Consider the following 6,248-nt stretch of genomic DNA (forward strand, 5'->3'; position numbering starts at 1 on the left):
GTTACCGGTCTGCTGACATCTTGTTCCTTGGGCAGTGGCTGCCATCTCTCTCTCTCTCTCTCTCTCTGTGTCTCCCTCCTCCGTCCTTCTTCTCTCTGTATCTCTGCTTGGATTTCCCGCCTGGCTGTAAACTTCTTGCCACAGGCCAAAACAACTTTATTTATTATCCAATGGGAGTCACACATATTCACAGCATGCAGAAAGACATCCCACAGCATGACCCTGAACTGCTGAACCTTCTGCCTTCTCCTTCCGGATGCTGGGATGACAGGCAAGTGCCATCATTCTTCCTAACACTTTTGTTTTCTAAGTATGAAGCTTGGGGAGGCAAGGTGCTCCAGATCCTATGAGAATGAATGTTCCTGACCCCAAGTACAATATACCTCCTAAGAGGAGGCTTGTTCCCCACTCTTTACTCAGCTTTTTACTTTTTTTTTTTTTTTTTTTTTTTTTTACATTCCACAGCTTTTTACTTTTTACTCAGCAAACTCTTACACACTCTGGTCCATACCATGAGCCAAGCCCTGCACTGCACTCTGGGAATTAAGTTGTGAACGAGACAGACAGCAACTTTGTCATGAGTCAACGAACAGGGTGTTTTCAGAGGATGTGGGGCAGGGCTAAGAAGGAAAGAGAACAGATGGGATGGAGAGTGATCAAAGCTAGAGTAACAGTCTGGGGTGGAAGACCACGAAAAAGACACGGATGATCAGCCTGGATGCTACATAAGATCTAGACTCCCAAGGAAGACTCTTTTGCATCTAGGCTAAGGGAGCATGAAATCAGGTCTCCAGGGAGGAAAGATCTGGGTATGTTGAAAAGTCCAACTGATGTTGTCTTCCCTCCCTTGTTTTAGTGTTTTTTTTTTTTTTATGATTTTATTTAATTATTTAAAAAATGTTTTAAGAGTTTCATATGCATCAGCAGTTAAGAGCACTCGCTGTTCTTCCAGAAGACCTGAATTCTGTCCCCCTCATCCATGTTAAGTGGCTTACAACCATCTGTAACTCCAGCACCTGCACTGACATTCCCATACCTGGATACAAACACACACTTACCCTTAGATGTGTACTGTATTCATGTCATCCTCACCCCTAGTTCCTCCTGTGTTCCCACCACCCCACAAGCTCTCCAATTCATGACCTTTTTTCTTTATTATATTATTTATTATATATTAATATATTTATTATACATTATATATACTTTTATATAGTGAATAAGCATACAAATACAACCTGTTGGGTCTATTTAGCATTGTTCATATGTATATGTTTTTAGGACTGACTGCTTAGTGTTGGATAAACAGTTAGGGGGCTCATGCCTGGGGGAGACTGACTGATTGCCTTCTCTTAGTCATTAATTGCCTGTAGCTCTTCATTTTGCTTTTAAAGTAAATAGTCTTGCTACGTAACTCTGGCTGGCTCTAGAACTTGTCGCAATCCTCCTGGCTCAGCCTCCTGAGTGCTGGGTGTACAAGTGTCTACCATCACCTAGTATCTTTTTATGCTTTTCTTATGGAGCAGTATGTGTGTTTGTGTGCACGCATATGTGTGTGTGTGTGTGTGTGTGTGTGTGTGTGTGTGTGTGTGTGTGTGTGAGAGAGAGAGAGAGAGAGAGAGAGAGAGAGAGAGAGAGAGAGAGAGAGAGAGAGGGAGAGCACATTATCCCAGGTATCAAATAAAGAGGATAATTTGAATATGGCTCAGCAGATAAAGGTGCTTGGTGCCAAGCCTGATGACTTGAGTTCAATTCCCAAGACTCACAAGGTGAAAGGAGAGAACTGAGTACAAGTTGTCCTTTGGTCTCCACACATGTGCCATGGCATGTTCACATACAACAAAATAAATTAAGTGTAATTTTGTTAAAGCCTAAAATATTAACTACCTGGAATTTTACAGGAAAAAAAATGCTGAGGTCTTCTAGTCTCAAGCAGTCCTGGTATCAACAGGTATCCCCAGGTGGCTGGGGTAAACTGGTAACAGTCAACGACTTTATCTATCTATCTATCTATCTATCTATCTATCTATCTATCTATCTATTTTTAAATAGTTTTCTTTCTTTTAAAAATTAAAAAACAATTCATCTGGTAACAGCCAACGACTTTATCTATCTATCTATCTATCTATCTATCTATCTATCTATCTATCTATTTTTAAATAGTTTTCTTTCTTTTAAAAATTAAAAAACAATTCATTTGTTTTTATCTTATATGCCTACATGTCTGTCTGAGGGTGTCAGATCCCCTGAAACTGGAATTACAAACAGTTATGAGCTGCCATGTGGGTGCTGGGGATTGAACCCGAGTCCTCTGGAAGAGCAGCCAGTGCTCTCAACTGCTGAGCCATCTCTCCAGCCCCCCAGCCCATGACTTTAAGCCAAGTTCTTCCTGGGGATGAAGATGGTTCCTTATAAAGAGATGGGCAGGAGGCAGCTCTTTTCTTTCTGCCTCTGAATAACCATAAGATGGCTCCTCATCAGGTTTCCTAAAACCACTAAGAGACAGGACACACATGTAATGTGGCAGGGAAGAAACATGAGAAGAGGGTAAATCTCTGCAGATGCTTGCTGCGCCCTGGCCAAGTGCCACAATGCCCTATCTCCAGATTTGGGTTTAAGTTACGGTCCAGTTCCTGAAGCTGAACTTGACCTCAAAGATAAAAATCTCTTGTTTTTTTTTTTTTTTTTTTTTTTTTGTTTTTTTGTTTTTGTTTTTGCGAGACAGGATTTCTCTGTGCAACAGTCCTGGCTATCCTGGAACTTGCTTTGTAGACCAGGCTGGCTTTGAACTCACTGAGATTCACCTGCCTCTGCCTCCCAAGTGCTGGAATTAAAGGCGTGTGCCACCACCGCCCAGCTATGTGTAAGAAACCCAAGTTTCCCAGAGAAAAAAAGGAGCTGTCCAGGGCAGCGTGCATGAGAGGTCAGTTCTGTCCAACGCTAAGCACAACTTCCTATTTTATGATCCCACCAAGGAGAAACAACAGGATGTTGGCATTTGGCGCCTTGCTTGAATAGGTAAAATGTCTGTGACCCAAGGAGAATTGACACTGTGGGTGACTGGGGTCCCCTCCCAACAGTTACTGTCTCTTTTCCCACTAGCAGACCAAGATCTGTGGAATGAGGATCAAAGCACATCATGGAGTCCTATTTCCATTTTGTAGAAGGTTTCATCTGGAGTCCATGGAAGGGGGTGTAGGAGTCCACATCTGACTAGCTGCCGGGTTGCAAGGCTTCTTTCCACAGAACACATTGTCACGGGCACCATTCTGTACCAGAGGTGGACAAGCCTTCTCTGTGAAGGACTAGGTGCTTTACAATTAGATTTCTGAGGTCCTTTGGTCTGTGTTTCAACTGCTGAAATCTGGTGAGAAAGCAGTTCAAATAATGTTTCAATGAGTGTATGATTCTGTGTTCTAACACAATGTTGTTGACAAAAATAGATTGTGGGCCAGATTTCGTAATGAATCATAGTTTGCTATCATTTTGAATAGACCCATCATGATTCATTTCTCAGCACTGCACACATCTTCAATGATTAAGATATTGACTAAAGGGGGCTGGAGAGATAGCTCAGAGGTTAAGAGCACTGACTGCTTTTCCAGAGGTCCTGAGTTCAATTCCCAGCAACCACACAGTGGCTCACAACCATCTGTAATGAGATCTGGTGCCCTCTTCTGGCCTGCAGTCATACATGCTGTATACATAATAAATAAATAAATCTTTAAAAGAAAGATATTGACTAAAGGCTGCATCAATAGATTCTCTTAGAAAGGACATCATGGATGGTGACTCTTAGTGTGTTCTAAGTCAGTATTACATGGAGTAAGTCTTAGGCTCTTTGGCAGAGAGGTGAATGTTAGCCCTTATGATCTAGTTATAGATTTTCGTAAATTTAAGTCTCCAGGGCTTGGAGATATGACTCAGTTACTCACAGCTGCCTCTAACTCCAGCTCCAGGGGGATCTGATGCCCTCTTCTGGCCTCCACAGGCAACTGCACTCAAGTGCACATACCCCACACAGACACATATGTACACACATAATTTAAAAAAATAAACAGAATAAAATCCTTGTCTTTGTCTCAATTGTGCTACCTTTATAGACAAATATTCATAGTAAAATAGGTACGAGAGTTCCCATAACTAGTTCTGGAAGCTCCTTAGTGTCCCTCTTCTCCATTCTGTCAGAGCTTGGGTCACACCCCAGGAGAAAGGTGTGCCAACAGCAAGCAGTACAACATTCCCAAGCTGGACCCAGTGCTCTCTGAACTGCATGATGAAATCACAAGCTGTCAACCATTGGCTGGTCACAGACTCAGGTAGGGAATGAGGCAGGAAGATGATAGGTAAAGGATGGATTTCTGGATTCCCTCTTGCATCTGAATGAAGCCAAATGTCTCAAGACCTTCCACAAAGTCAGTAAAAAGCCATTGCTGTGGGATGGTCTGTATGTCAAATGTGTTGCTGATTAGTCAATAAATAAAACACTGATTGGCCATTGGCTAGGCAGGAAGTATAGGCAGGACAAGGAGGAGAAAAAAGCTGAGAAATGGAAGGTTGAGTCAGAGAGACACTGCCAGCTGCCACGATGACAAACAGCATATGAAGATGCCGGTAAGCCACGAGCCACGTGGCAGGGTATAGATTTATAGAAATGGATTAATTTAAGCTGTAAGAAGAGATAGCAAGAAGCCTGCCACGGCCATACAGTTTGTAAGCAATATAAGTCTCTGTGTTTACTTGGTTGGGTTTGAGCAGCTTTGGTACTGGCAGGTGAGAGAGATTTGTCCTGACTGTGGGCCAGGCAGGAAAACTTCAGCTACAAATGGCGCCCAACGTGGGGCAAGAGTTTCCACCTAAAAACTGAGAAAAAAGATTCTAAAACGGAGCTAAAAACAGTTCCTAATTGTCTCTCTCAAATGAGCGGCAGCTGCTGGTTTGAGCTACTGGTGGGTTCCTAGCGTGCGCGCTCGACCTGCAGTATGGCGGGAATGAGGCCTCTGCAAGTGGCACATTAAGCTGCATGGTGGATTTAGCCTTTGCAGGTACAAAACAAAAAAAGAGGTTTCTGGACTACACGCTGCTTGGATAAAAGCATAGACTCATGATAGCTCCCAGAGCTGGTGGTAAACGTAGCCATGTTGGGAAGCTGAGGTGGGCGGAGCCAGCAGCCACAGCTGCTGCAGTTTAAAGCAATAGATTCACAATAAGACAGATTCAGATGTAATAGTTTACAATGTGTGTAAAAGATACGTAGGCTTGAAAGAGACAAAAAAGGTGATATATAGAGTTATAGAAACAAATACATAGTTTAAAAAAATAAAGTCTTTAAAGAGACAGTAAAAATAATATAGAAAATAAGCCATGTAAAGATGAATATTACACAGAGAATCTGGATTGTGTTGTCTTTGGGATTTTTAACTGCAGAAAAACATTTGATCGTAAAAGATGTTGAGTTAAACCAATATGTATATTTTAAAGATACCTTGACTTCAAAATTTGGATGTAAGGATATGTTGCTTTTGTTCCCACAGAAAGCCAGAGGCTATGGATTTGTTCCAGATTAAGATACATCAGGTTTGACCAGCCAAGACCCCCTGAAAGGTCTCGGATGACACCATGGCCCAGATGATCCAACATCCAAAATGGTTTGAAGGCAACTGGCTCAGACGATACAGCCTCACGGACTACTCCATGATCCTAAAATTTTCTTTGTGTCCCCATAAGATACAGCGCCCCCCTCCAGTAGGAAGTAGTAAGAGAAGCTATGCCCAAATTCCCAAATTATATGTAATTTTACTTTGTTAAGGTTAAAACCTTCCTTTTTGAAAAGAGGGAAGTGCTGTGGGATGGTCTATATGTCAAATGTGTTGCTGATTAGTCAATAAATAAAACACTGATTGGCCATTGACTAGGCAGGAAGTGTAGGCGGGACAAGGAGGAGAATAAAGCTGGGAAGTGGAAGGCTGAGTCAGAGAGACACTGCCAGCCGCCACGATGACAAATAGCATATGAAGATGCCGGTAAGCCACGAGCCACGTGGCAGGGTATAGATTTATAGAAATGGCTTAATTTAAGCTGTAAGAACAGTTTGCAAGAAGCCTGCCACGGCCATACAGTTTGTAAGCAATATAAGTCTCTGTGTTTACTTGGTTGGGTTTGAGCAGCTTTGGTACTGGCAGGTGAGAGAGATTTGTCCTGACTGTGGGCCAGGCAGGAAAACTCCAGCTACAAACCATTTCTTTTTTTTT

The 6,248-nt window shown here is 42.4% G+C and overlaps 1 long non-coding RNA gene across 1 annotated transcript; it reads left to right on the forward strand.

Moving 5' to 3' along the window:
- The first annotated feature begins 2,697 nt into the window (after positions 1-2,697).
- Positions 2,698-6,022, forward strand: LOC128102051 (uncharacterized). The gene is made up of 3 exons (XR_008215307.1): positions 2,698-3,364; positions 4,186-4,316; positions 5,532-6,022. It is a non-coding gene; the product is annotated as an uncharacterized LOC128102051 (long non-coding RNA).
- The last annotated feature ends 226 nt before the right edge of the window (positions 6,023-6,248 follow it).

Source organism: Peromyscus californicus, unplaced genomic scaffold (assembly GCF_007827085.1).
Source record: "Peromyscus californicus insignis strain IS unplaced genomic scaffold, ASM782708v3 Scaffold_7__1_contigs__length_154581171, whole genome shotgun sequence".
Taxonomy (NCBI): Eukaryota; Metazoa; Chordata; class Mammalia; order Rodentia; family Cricetidae; genus Peromyscus; species Peromyscus californicus.